This window comes from Anas platyrhynchos, chromosome 12, assembly GCF_047663525.1.
Source record: "Anas platyrhynchos isolate ZD024472 breed Pekin duck chromosome 12, IASCAAS_PekinDuck_T2T, whole genome shotgun sequence".
Lineage (NCBI taxonomy): Eukaryota > Metazoa > Chordata > Aves > Anseriformes > Anatidae > Anas > Anas platyrhynchos.
This window is the reverse complement of record NC_092598.1, coordinates 8,082,282-8,095,519: the sequence shown is the minus strand read 5'-3', so window position 1 is coordinate 8,095,519 and position 13,238 is coordinate 8,082,282. Positions and strand designations below refer to the sequence as shown.

The 13,238-nt window shown below is 34.6% G+C and overlaps 1 long non-coding RNA gene across 1 annotated transcript in view; it reads left to right on the top strand.

The window, feature by feature from the left end:
• The window catches only part of LOC119718177 (uncharacterized), an 88,033-nt gene extending 75,422 nt beyond the window's left edge, over positions 1–12,611 (top strand). Inside the window, exons 2-3 of the long non-coding RNA XR_005268948.2 lie at positions 11,403–11,548; positions 12,523–12,611. This is a non-coding gene — a long non-coding RNA (uncharacterized lncRNA). The remainder of the gene's footprint in view (positions 1–11,402; positions 11,549–12,522) is intronic.
• Positions 12,612–13,238: the final 627 nt, after the last annotated feature.

Sequence of the window (13,238 nt, the reverse complement as noted above, 5' to 3'; positions counted from 1 at the left end):
ATGCTGACAACATGAAATGCCAGCTGTGAAATGAGAAACTGATGAAAATGCAGTAATTCTGGATTTTAATATAATATAAAACATGTCAGCAATATTTGTGAATAGCAGCCGTCAAGATTTCATTTGAACTGCACATATTATGGTATTTTTATATTCTGATTTTTTTCCGATAATTTAGACCTTCTTCTACTCCCTCCAACCTTTCTGTATCATAAGCTTTGCAAAGATTGGAGATTTCTATAAAAATTTTGACTGAACAGCATGAAATGGATTGTCACAACAATAAAATAGAAAGACTAATTACAATGATCACAAAAATGTGAGTTCAAAGGCGCTATACACTATCATACTGGTATTACTTATTTTAAAAACAGTATGAAAGTAAACTTCAGAAAAACATATTTCATTTAAGAATGTGATGGGTACACAGGAAGTGATGGAGATTTCTATTGAACAAGATTGTGGTCTACATGGTCTTACTCTACAAAGAAATTCAATAGATTTAAATGGATCTTACTGTAGCAGTTTAGATATGGAAGTAGTTTTAGGGTTGGATCTACAATGTAGGTAATCTAGTATCTGTGCAGGGTCTTGTGGTACTGTGTACTTACTGAGAAAACAACAAATGTATCCAGAGTTAAAGGCTAGAATGCCTGAAAGAAACAGATCTTTTCTGAGATACTTGTTACTGCACACCCATCAAAGGTACTAGTCTGCAACTGTAAGACAACTGTGTTTTTCTAGTATATTCATGGAATTAGAATGATTTGAGTTGGAAGGGACCTTAAAGATCATCTATTTCTGAACTTGGCTTTTTGTTTCAATCATCTCCTAAGTACTCAAGAAAACACAAGAAATACTCTTGAATTTTCAATGTAGTTTGAAATGCTGGTGTTTGGTGAATGATATGATCGTAACTAAATGAGGTGCCTCTAGAATAAAGAATGTGTATTCAGATATCTGTCAGCAGAGGTGACCCAATTTGTATCGAGTTCGAGAAAGATAGAAGCGAATTGCTCACCTGATTTAATATGATTTGCTTCAAAAAGTCAATGTCTAAAAGTCTTTAACCCTATTCTTTGAATACTTGTAAGTAAACAGCATTTAACAGTTGTATTGTGAAGTTGTGATGTATGGATTTTGCCCCATACAATGTATTTTTAAGGATTTTTTTTTCTCTCTTTGAGGGTACTGGAAATTCTTCCATTTGGTATATTTGTCTCTGTTTTTTCCATTGACTTTACCATTCATATACTTGTAAATATCCATTGAATTATGAGGAAGGTAACTGAATCATAATAAAAGTGAAAAGATTTGTTCTCTGGATAGATTTTAAAATTTTTAAGGACATCATTCTTTGTCACACAGTGCATTGGAAATTTGTCAGTTAACAGGTTTTTTTTTTTTTTGTTTTGTTTTTTTCTTTCCTTTCTTGTTTTGCTGATTTCTTGACTACAACTGCTTTAATCCAGCAGGTATGGAAAAAAGGAAGAATGTATTTGGAAACAAGATCTTGTTTATTTGCATCTCCTCATTTTATCACTTTAAAATGCTAATATGACATAGGAAAAAAACAACTTCTGTTGAAATGACTGGTGTTCTGAACAAAAGTTTAAATTTGAATTTGCCATCTCAAAATTAATTTGATAATTTTATAGGCTTCAAGACAATGGTTTGGAAGAGTTTACAAGTCTGGTAGAAAAAATACATTTTAAATTCTAAATTGTTCTTCATAACAATGAAATTGATTCAGAATTTGCTTATTATTCTTTATCACATACATTTTTGAGTCTTTTTAAATGAAATGTTTTTCTCCAGTTCTCACGTGCTTTGTCCTCAGCTTTGTGACCCATAGGATTGCAGCTGTTGCAGTGGTTCATAATAAATCTTTGATACATACTGATTGACTAGTCGCACTGAAAAATCAAAACAAATCCTTGAACTGGCATTGCAGACTAATTTTGAGCCGTAAAAAGACTTTCAGATAGGCCTTTTGTACTTATACCAGCCTTAAACAAGGACAACTTGTGTGTGTGCATTTAGAATTATTTGGAAACTTTACAGTTGAGGCTGAATGTGAAATATATTTAATACCAAAATAATGCAATAATGAGAAAGCTGCATGCCTTCAGAGAACAGAGCAGGTATTGCTCTAATTCCCCAGTCAGTGTCAGTTGGCCTTTCCAAGGTTTAGATTGGGTAATTAATTTTCATCGAAGGCTTGATTTGTTGTAAACATTGTGTAGGCACAGGTGCTGTTCAACGGCATGGGGATATCAGCTGCCAATCAGAGTGTAGCTCACTGGCTGGCATTCTGCTCCTCATCTTCTCTCCAACATATAAATAAATATGTAAAAGAAATGTAATCAAGAATTCTTTTAGGAGGAAGCCACCATGTTTTACTCAGCAGCATGATTTCATGCTCAGCTGCCAGTGATTGTAGTAAAACCCAGAGGGCAATCAAAAAAGCTAGAGAACTGTAATTTGAAGAAATGTCTAACATTTTTCTGTATACAGTTTAGAAATAGTAAAAAGGAAAGGAACTTCAGCAAAAGCAAATGGCAATTGAAGACATTAAGTCACTAATACACTTTATAGGGAAAGACTCAAAATAATGTAGAAATTAATAGGTTTGGAAAATACAAATCCTCTTCTGGAATAGAGAAGGCCAATATTTTGCAAGACAAAGACCACTGACTTGAAACAAGAAAAACAAAAAACAAAACACCTCTGACTTTCCTACAACAGATATTCTATTCACTATTTGCAGTACAAATAATTCTATAGTAAGCATTCATATCCAGAATGGAACATATGTGGTATTATACACATGAACAGACTTTCTGTACTTTGAGTAATTCAATGTCACATACACTTTGGCATCGAGGAAGCTAATTTATTTATGTTCAATAGCAAGTTCGGAAACATTCTGAGAATATTTTGATATTTATTTTTATGATTTGCAGTTTCTTTTTGGGGGAACACATGAAAATTTATTCGCTTACAATGTTACTTTAGTTTTCTCCAGTGTAATGGTGGCTGCTCCAATAGTATACTACCATTTTGGAAGTTTGGATTCCTTTGTCAGTATGAAAGTATAGAACATCATTCAACTTATATAACAGCAAATTAGTAGTTTGTAAAGAAGATTTTAAGACTGAAAAAAGAAGTAGAGGCTATATTACCTTACTAGGTTATATCTCATAACCTAGTAAGAGGTGGAGATAAAATGTTTCCTTCCAAAAAAAAAATAAATAATTAAATCACTAATACAAGAAGCAATTCGAGCAGGATTTTTAGTGTTTGTATGGCGCTCCAATAAAGACAGACAAAATAGTTAATCCAAAAATAAAGTTAGCTGAATATATGAATGTTTCTAACATCATTAACATTTGTTTAGCTTTGGAGAATATAAAAATAATACTATGTCAAACCGAAGGTCTCATTTAGGTCTCAAAGATTTCATTTAGTATCCTTTTTGCTGTACTGGACAGTACCACACCTGTGGCATAGGACAGTTGAAGTATGATCTCTCCTCTTCCATGGCCCTGTAATTTCTATGAATTGTATGGCTAAGGCTAATTCTAGTCACCTCTAGAATTGGTGGTAGCTTCAGAACCATCATATGTTATACTTAATAATGAATGTGTGGTAAATAAAGTTATCTTTTCAAACTCTTGCTTGTCTATTTGTACTTTTGCTCTCCATTGTACCTTTGGCAATTACAGAATTCTGACTGCATGAAAAAAATTCTTTATTTTATTATGCCAAATATTTTTGCTCCTTAACAATTAGTGGGTACTCCTTCAATCATTTGTGTTATAACAGACTTTTCAAAATAGTCATGGTGTGATAAAGATTTATCATGGAAACTTTGGAGAATTTGTTTGCCCCACAGGAATAGATTTGGTCTCACTTCTCTGTTTAATTTCTCATGCAGATGCTGTTTCATACCAGTAATGTCAGTATCTCTATATCTTTTTTTGTTGTTCTAGTTTGTATTTTAAGTAATGACAAAAATTCATGACAAGTTTGTGTCGTGACTTTTTTTTTTTAATTTCAGTAATTTCAATGCTCTGATTACCTTTTTGAACATTTCTGTTCTGTTCTGAACATTTTCAAAGAACGACCAAAAGTGAATTGAAGTTCTGTCTCCTGAGTGAAAGTAGCTAGTATGTATATCCCTGATGCTTATTCCAATTGCATTGTGTTGTTTGTATTTTTTTCATTTGTTATAGTACTCCCTTAGTATTGGGAAATTCATCCTTCAACAGCTCTTCACACAAGAATTAGATCTAAATATCCTGAATAATTGTGTATAAACAACATTTTACCACACCATCCTGTTCTTCTGCATTATGCATGCTGAGCAGTTTATGTTTTAGCCTAAATCCTTCTACAATCCCATTGGTGCCTTTCCTATTATGATAAGTTCTTTTTATCCTTTATAGACCATCTTTTAAACACTCAGGGGTCCTTAAGAGAAACTTCCTTTTTATTCCTTACCATACCTGTTTTTTTGCAGAGCCTCCAGAAAGGGATCTTTTTTAAGGATTAAAAAGGAATCCTCTGGATTATCGTTCTGTATCTGCCCATGCAATACTTCAAGGAATCCAAATAATCTAATAAAGACGGGTTTACTCTCAGTCAACATAACACATTTTTCCATTTACATAGAAACTTATTTTTTTTGTTTTGTTTTTTTGTTTGTTTGTTTGTTTTCAATTTCCTACAAATTTACATAGTATAGAGGTCAGACATTCATCTGTGCTCACAAAATCATCCCTGGATCTCACTTAAAAATGGATGTTGCATTTTCTACCTTCTGTTCAGCTGTTGAAGGTGATTTAGCTGATAGATAACACATTGCTCCGAGGAGTTCAGCAATTTCATATTTAATTCCTTTAGAACTGTGAGGTGAGTAGTTTCTTGTACAGTAAATTTTTGATGACTAATTTTATCTGTATTTTTCTAAAACCTCTTTTATTGACACTTCAGATTGGGGCAGATCCAGAAGTTATCAATTTTTGAAGAATAGCTGTATTGTCAAGAATCTCCCTAACCTCCTTCATAGTGGAAAAATTCCGTTTAGCTTTTCTGTTGTGGTCTTAACCTTGCTTGAATTCTCTTTTCATTCCTTGATCATCTGTCAACCCTACCAGCTCTGGAAGGCTTTCTGCCTCTGATGCATTTGAAAAAGCTTTTATTATTAGCTTTTATGCCTTAAGCAAGTTTCTCTTCAAAACTTTTTTTGGCCTTCGTTGTTGTGATTTTATATGGAACTTGCCAGAGTTCAAATGGAAGAATTGATTGCAAAGTGATGACAGTGTTGAAAGAAAAATTTTGATTTTTCTACTTATTGTACAATCATTCTCATGTCTCTCCATTTCTGTTGACATCACTATGCTTCTGTGAAGAAGGAATGAAATCGCAGGCACTGTTATCCAAGATCTTTCTTGGATAGTCAACATTAAGTCATGAAGAGTAAGATCCAGCAGTGTCTGAAAGATGGAGTAACCTAGCCGGGGAAAAGTTTTCTTTAAAGTATGTCATATATTTTCTTTTTTACTCCTTTTCCACTTTCTAAATGGAGAGCTTAATGATTGGTCATAGGAGCTTTTCCAGTTTATGACTGTAGAGACATAGTCATTGTTTTTCATACTGCTTGCAGATGTTGTATAGAGACCAGAAAGTATTCATATGATAATTTGGTAAGCTGGGATTGTAGGAATATGAATAAACAAGTTTGTAAATACCAATTATAATGCATTTATTGAGTCTGAGTTAAACAAATGTTTATATATGCTGTATTTGAGTGACATTTTACATATATCTTGCTTCTGAGCAGAAAGTTCAGTTATAAACTAGGCCTTTAAACCTCTGCCTTGGGACTGTGTAAGTAAAAGAGAAAGAAATCACTCATACATTGCCTCCTCAAAATCTCTTTTTCCTTTTTGTATTTTAGAAATCATATTTATAGTGCCACTGTTGCATAGATATGGCTTTCTCTGCTTGCAATAAGTTTTTGTGCATTAAAGCAGTAGCATGACTAACATCTGATTTTCAAGATAAATTTTCTATAATATGTCAAGCACCGCTGAAAACTTTGGGGATGCTTCATGTGACAGGGTGGACAGTAATATCAAAATATTCTGAGCTCTCAACTTGAACTTCACAATTCCTCATACACTGCTAATTTTCAGTGCTGCACATCTGTGCATGTTGTCACTCAGAGCAACACAACCTGGATTTGTTAGAACACAGAGAAATTGAAGCACTCAGGCTGCCAAACATCCTTTCTCCTCAGGGATGGTTCATCACTTTGCCTATCCCAGTTTTTCATGAGGTTCAAAATTCATTGGTATCATCCAGGAGGAGGAATCAGCACATGTAAGGTACTGTCAGAATCATGTATTCTCCCACTTGGTTGTTTTAATCTCTTGGTTTGTTTCCTTGCAATTCTCCATAGTGAAAAAAAATGTTGCCAAATCTGCAGTACTCCTTTTAGATAACAGCAATTTGTTTCTGTATGTTTTGCAGATTGATTTTTCAGGTCAGTTCTGTGGTCTGATATTTAAGTAAATTTCTTGGAGAAATGCTTTGAAGGAATGCTTTCAAAGCAGGAGTACTTTCAGCTCATATTTTCTGCATTTAGAACAGACACCAGGATATTCAGTTTCTGACATTTAGAAATAATTGACAAAATTATATTGAATCCTTTTCTTGTGTGGGTAGTTCCCAAGTGTATTATTTGATTCTGGAACTCTTATATCATATTCCTGAAATGAAGTCTACAGCATTCCCAAGTGCTTTTATTTGCAGACATTCCCATACAGGTATTCTGTCATCTCTCTTCTGAGTCTTTAAGCAATTGTTGATCTTTACTGTCTCATACTGGAAGCTGATTTGGAAGAGAATAATTAATACTGTCTATATGAATTAGGGACAGTATCCTCTAGCCAGTGAAGCTGAACAGCTAATCCAGCAGCCATGTGAATCTGCTGTAAATATAGTCATCTTTCACCAGAGTTTTTTAGTTATGAAAATAAGCTTAAATAACTTTTTTTTTTTTTTTTTTTTTTTTTTTTTAAACCTCTGCAGAGAAGTCTACAAGGTTCAGACTGTCCTTTATATTTCAATAGCTCTGTTTAGGTTTCTATTTTCCTGCTATTTTTTGAGAAGAGTGGGAAATGATCTTTCTGGATTATTTAGAAATGCATGGGATTGATCCCCTTTATCTTTCAGTTTCTCCAAAATTATGCAGATGTAGATGGACAACCAATACTGGTACCTGGTACCGAGTGTAAACAATGCAAGATGCACGTATAGAACGTTACATATTGCATTTCACTCATTGACTGAATATGTTTTGGACAGCAGCAAGTGCTCTCTACAGAATAGATAGATAAAACACAGAAGACAAGAGGTCTGACCACCCCAGCCATGTCCAAAACAAAAGAGAGCAGGGCTGGTGTCAGTGGCCACTTGGGTCTTCTACAAGTCACAGAATCACATAATGGCTGATGTTGGTAGGGATTTCCAGATGTCATCTCATACAAGAACCATGCTGAAGCTGTGCCACCTACAGGTGTTTGCCCAGGACCATATCCAGAAAGCATTTGCCCAGAAAATGGTAGGAAGACTTTTTCAAGTGCCCAGAAATAGAACAAAGGCTTGTGATATTTGGGGGAAAGTAAAATAACAAAAAAATAAAATAAATAAACATAAACAACCAAAAGTTTACTATGAATACAGCGAAAGTTTAATTCCTATATATATATAGAAAAAAAAATGTTTTATTTTTCTTTCTTTTCCTCTCTCATCCTCCCATCAACGGAAGTTGCAAAAGAGGTTAGCCATGTATGCTTAAATCACAAAATAACTCCATTAGAAATTCAGACTTAGAGCAGGCTGTCATTCCATTGAAGTCCTTTACAGAAATCAGGTGTCATGGATCTGCCAGTCCTTCTTCACAAGTCTCTGACTTTTTTGAGGCCTGAGGCAAACACATGTGACCAGTCACTAAAGGATTTGGTAACATTCCTACAGTGCAGTAAGTCTCTACCCTAGCAGCTGTTGTTTAGTGATAGATCAGTGAAGCAAAAAATTATGCTAGTATAAAAAATAGATCTTGAACCACAGCTCTCATTCTTATGCCTTTGTTCTGCATTAGTAGCAAACCTCTGGGATTCATTTATCTGTAATCATTTGTTACTGAGGGGCAGTGCGTCTTTCAGACTGTGGTGATGGAGTCACCTTTGAAACAAGTGCAAATGAGTTGAAATCATTTACCAATCTACCCTCCCAGGATTACATTTGATAACTGGCAAGTACTCCAAGATCATGTTCAGAATGTATAACACAAACATAAACACCAAAAAAGCATTTTAGTTTTTTATTCCCAAATTTTATTTTTTTTTAATTTTTATTTATTTCTTTTTTTTTTTCCTGAGACAGTTTAATTACTTTGCTGTCTGGATTTCTGGATTTTTAATTGTTCATTCGAGAACAACAGACGCATAAAGGAAGCACCAGGAAATAAATTCTGTTTCTGTTTACACCAAGGGAGAAAAACACCTATTAAGTTTCTAATTCAAAATACAGTGGAGTCAGTAACAGTGGTCAGTAGCTTTGGATTAATTGTAGAATTACTGCTAGAGGATATTCCTTTTTTTTTTTTTTTTTTTTTTTAGGTAAAACATTTTTTCTTTCTCACTTATCTTCCACAACTGAGTTAGAACATGTAAGATTTTGCTCAACATAAAATTTAGTTTGTGATTCACAGATGACGATGAGCTATCTGTGAAAGTATTACCTTTTACAGGTATCTATCACTGTGAGGTTTTATATGCTTTTCTGCAGTTTTCATTGTGAATGTAGACATGCTCAGCAGAACATTTGAAGATATATATAAAAAATTACAGATACAAATTACATAAATGCACACAAAAATAATTTGTCTTCGTGAAAGTATTTGACCAATTCTAAAGAATTCAGATATTATCTGTGGTCTATAAATGAATATTACTATAAGGATCTTTACAATTACCATTCTCCCATTATAGTAACAGAGTTTTTCTCAAAGGGGATAAATTCCAAATTCGGGAAGAACTTCAATATTTAAGTCAAAAAATTCAGTTTTTAGTCCCTTTGTTCCTCCAATTTTTCCTTTCTGCTCAGATTAAGCCTGATTTTGGAGGCATAGTAAGTGCTATAGATTCTCTGTGCTAAGTCTGAAGAGTTGTTATTCTGGATATGCCTACCAACATCTCTGGACATGCTCATGTCTGGATTAAGTTGGTTAAGATTTGTGAGTGACCAGTGATTTAAAAGATAGCCAGAAGGAAAGATAAAAATGTGTTCATCAAACAGTTGAATGATGTAAACAGTCAGATGCTTGAAACTGACAGCATCTAATTTTTTTTTTTTTCCACCTATGGTAAATAATATTCAGTTCCATGTCCACAAAGTAGGCTCTAATAGCTATCTCAAGGCAATAATACTACTTTCCTCCACCTTAGCTGGAAAGAATGACAAGTACAACTCTCTCACTCTCTTTCATATATATATATATATATATATATATAGAGAGAGAGAGAGAGTACCTTTCTCAAGTTTAAATATATCACCACTTTACGTAATTATCATAATAGACAACTTACATTCAGTCTATCACTTAAACAAAGTACCTAACAAAATTTGTGAACAGTAAGTTATATTTATTGGCAGTAATTCCAATGGAACTACTACATTTGAAAAAACAGGACTGCTGTCTAAATACATAAATCCAAGCCAAGTTACTTTATGACTTTAAGGGTCACGAAATATCAAGTACTTGTCCTAGATGGTGAAAGTATATATCCAGTATTACTCCAAGCAGTAGTGCAAATACTTTCTCTTGTAATCAGAATCTTTTCACCCATTTTCCTCTTTTACATGTCTCTGAAGTTTATGGAATCCCAAAACTTTTAGCCCAGATATGGGTCCTGTTACAGCTACAGAAGTCGTGTCACACATACCAGCCAGGTCATGTAAGTGCTGACCTGTATGAGCAGTCATCTCAGCAGGTAAATCTGTTCACATAACATGGTTGGACCTGCAGTACACATAGTTATTGAAGAGATTTTATTAATATCAAATGTATTCGCTTTTACAGGAGAACAATTATTGAAAATTTTTGTTGGGCCAAGGTGTTGAGAGATCAGGAAAATAGTATCAAGATGAGACTGGGTATTTAAAAAGAGAGGCACGTTTTCATGGAAATAAGTACTAATACTTGTTAAAGGAAAAATATGAATTACATACTCCATTTGTTGTTGTTATTGTTGTTTTGTTTTGTTAGTATTCCATTAAATTCCAGTGATATTTTTACACTATTTTCATGCTGTTAGTTTCTGATGTGGTTATAATGCTAGATTTATAATTTCCAAAATATCAATGCAAGTTAGTATGGAAGACTGCTGTTATTTTACATTAATACTCTCTATCAACGATCTTACAACAATAAGGACAAATTTATTTTTTTTTTATTTTAAACACTTCTTTTTATCTAAAGTTTACAGTTTATAAGAAAAAATATATATTTAAATGCATAACTAATTTAAAATAAAACATTCAAGACAAAAATTTATAATAAGTTTAAAGCTGGGGTGGGGAAAGGTCAAAATACTATTTTCAACAAAAGATTCTTTGATTGTAAATTCACTAGTTTTTACCTTAAACTGTCATAGTAGCTACCCAAGTACGTAACCTTCTAAGAGGTGTTATCCTGTTTGTCGGAGTGGAGCCTGAGTTACAAAGGCTTATATGCTATAATGATGGTGCTGTTGAATGTGGTACTTGTGTTAGGCAGCAGCTCCTGTGGGATGTGGTCATCTGTCTTTTATTTGTTATCAAACCACTCCTAAGAGAAAGGCTCAGAAAAGTCATTCCCCCTAAGTTCACTGTTTCTTACAGTCTTTAGCTGCCATTAGGCAGCTGTCATTAGCCTCTATAGAATAGAGGGTAATAAACAGTGCATTTCTTATGATGTCACAGCTATAGGCATAATGACCACTTGTTTTTTCTTTATTTAGTGCACTGAATTGTGCAGCAGTGAAATTAGTGACATCTAGAGTTTGCCTGCCACTTCCAGAATGAGACCCTTTGTCAAAGGAGTCATGTACACTGAAGTTTTCTAGCTTAGTTTCTCTAGCTTTGTGCTCCAGATGCTAATACACGTCTTCATAGCAATTACTCTCCTGGTAACCAAGTGGACATTGACGTACTTACTGTAGTGGAACTGCTTCTTTGGTCTATACTAGACTCAGGCAAAGAGGACAAAGAAGGGTTATGAGGACCGTGAGTTAGTATTCAGAAGCTATAGAATGAATAATCGAACATTCATATTTTCTTTCTTACAGACTGTGTCTCTTACTGAATGACTACCACCTTCAGAACAGAGACTGGACAGCTTTGCGTAGTGAATGAATTGTTACTTCTTAGATTAAATACCTTCATGTTTGTAGAGAATGAGACAGAAGAATGCAGGAAGAGAAGGAAGGAAAAGGTTGGTTTTATCTGTTAAAGCAATTTAAGTTTGCCTTGATGATTAGATTTAGGTACTGATTCTGGCTGTGATGGGTTGATTCCAAGGTCAACCTTCTGTCAGTTGCTAGACACCCACATAGAGAGTCTTTCACTCCCCCCTCCTCAGTAGGATGACAGGGGAGAAAATAAGATGACAAAGCTCACAAATCAAAATAAAGGAGATCACAACCACAGTTAACGTGGATCCAGCAGACTCGACTTGGAGAAAATCAGTTTGTTGCCTATTAAAATAGATTTGGATGGTCAGAAACAGAAACAAAATACCTTCTTCTCCCACCACCCCCTTTTCTCAGGTTCAACTTCATTCCTTTCTCTATTCTCCACCTCTCCAAGTGCCACAGGAGGATGGGGATGTGGAGTTGCAGACAGTTTGTAACAGTTCCTTTCTGCTATTGCTTCTACTCAGGCTTTTACTCCTGCTCCAGCAAGAGTCCTTCCAGGGGCTGTAGTCCTGCAGGATAAACTTTCTCTAGTGTGGGCTGTAGATCCTTCAGAAAACACCCACTCCCTCCGGTGTGAGGCCTTCGATGGGCTGCAACGTGGATACCGGCTCCACCACTGCCTCTTCTACAGACTGTAGGGCAATATCTGCTGCAGATCTCAAGTGTCTTCTCTCCCTCCTTCTGTGGTCTTGCTGTTCACAAGGTTATTTCTCACGGTGTGTTTTCCTCACTCCTGTGCAGTGTTTTGCCCTTATTCCAGAGGCAAAACCAGCTTCACTGATGGGCTTAGCTGCATCTTGCAGTAAGTCCATTTCAGAGATACCATTGTTTGGCATAGGACCCCTGCAGCCCTCCTGCTACCAAAACTACTGCGGACACCCAATATACTGGCACAAAACTTTTGTGCTGCAAATGCTGGAAAGATCAATTAAACTAGACATTTAAATTAAAGTTTTCAATGGAACTAAATGTATTCCATTTTTTCTAACAGCTGGATTTCCAAAAATGCAGTTTAATGCTTACAGCTGCTACTGAAATCATGGAAACTGTTCTTTGAATATACTCACAGCTATAAAAAAGGTAAGTGCTTTGAGCACCTCATATTCTGAATATTTCAAGTTGGCAATTAAAATTATTGAAAACTTCTGGCAAATTTAGCTTTTCTGTCGTTATAATACAGCGTACAACATTAAAGAGGGATCATACTATAATATACTACTGCCGGTGGCAGTGAAACAGCAGTTAATAAAGCTTTATAAACACTGAGCTATAACTTCATCAGAAGGAAATGGTCTCAAGGAATTTAATGCTGTTGTGCTCAGCACAGGTCTGTGATTAACCTATATACTAGAGACCATTTTGTGAATTACAAGAATTATGAATAACTTACATTTTATTGACTAAGATGTCGGTTCTCTGGAAAAGAAAGTATATGTTTATGTAATTATGACTTCATAGTGCGATGAGAAAATAGAGATGAATTGGGATAACACTGATATGAGGATGTAGTGTTACTCAACTATGGATTGATGAATTGACTTCTCATTTTTATCCTTTTTAGTACGTGTTTTTATATAAACACTTTTTACATACTTCAAGGATATATTGAGATTTGCTCTCCATGTTTTGTTTCTCTTTCTTGGAGATGCTCCTTAACTATGTGGTATACAGGCCAGGCTGTTAAATCATAAAATCAAATCATCACAA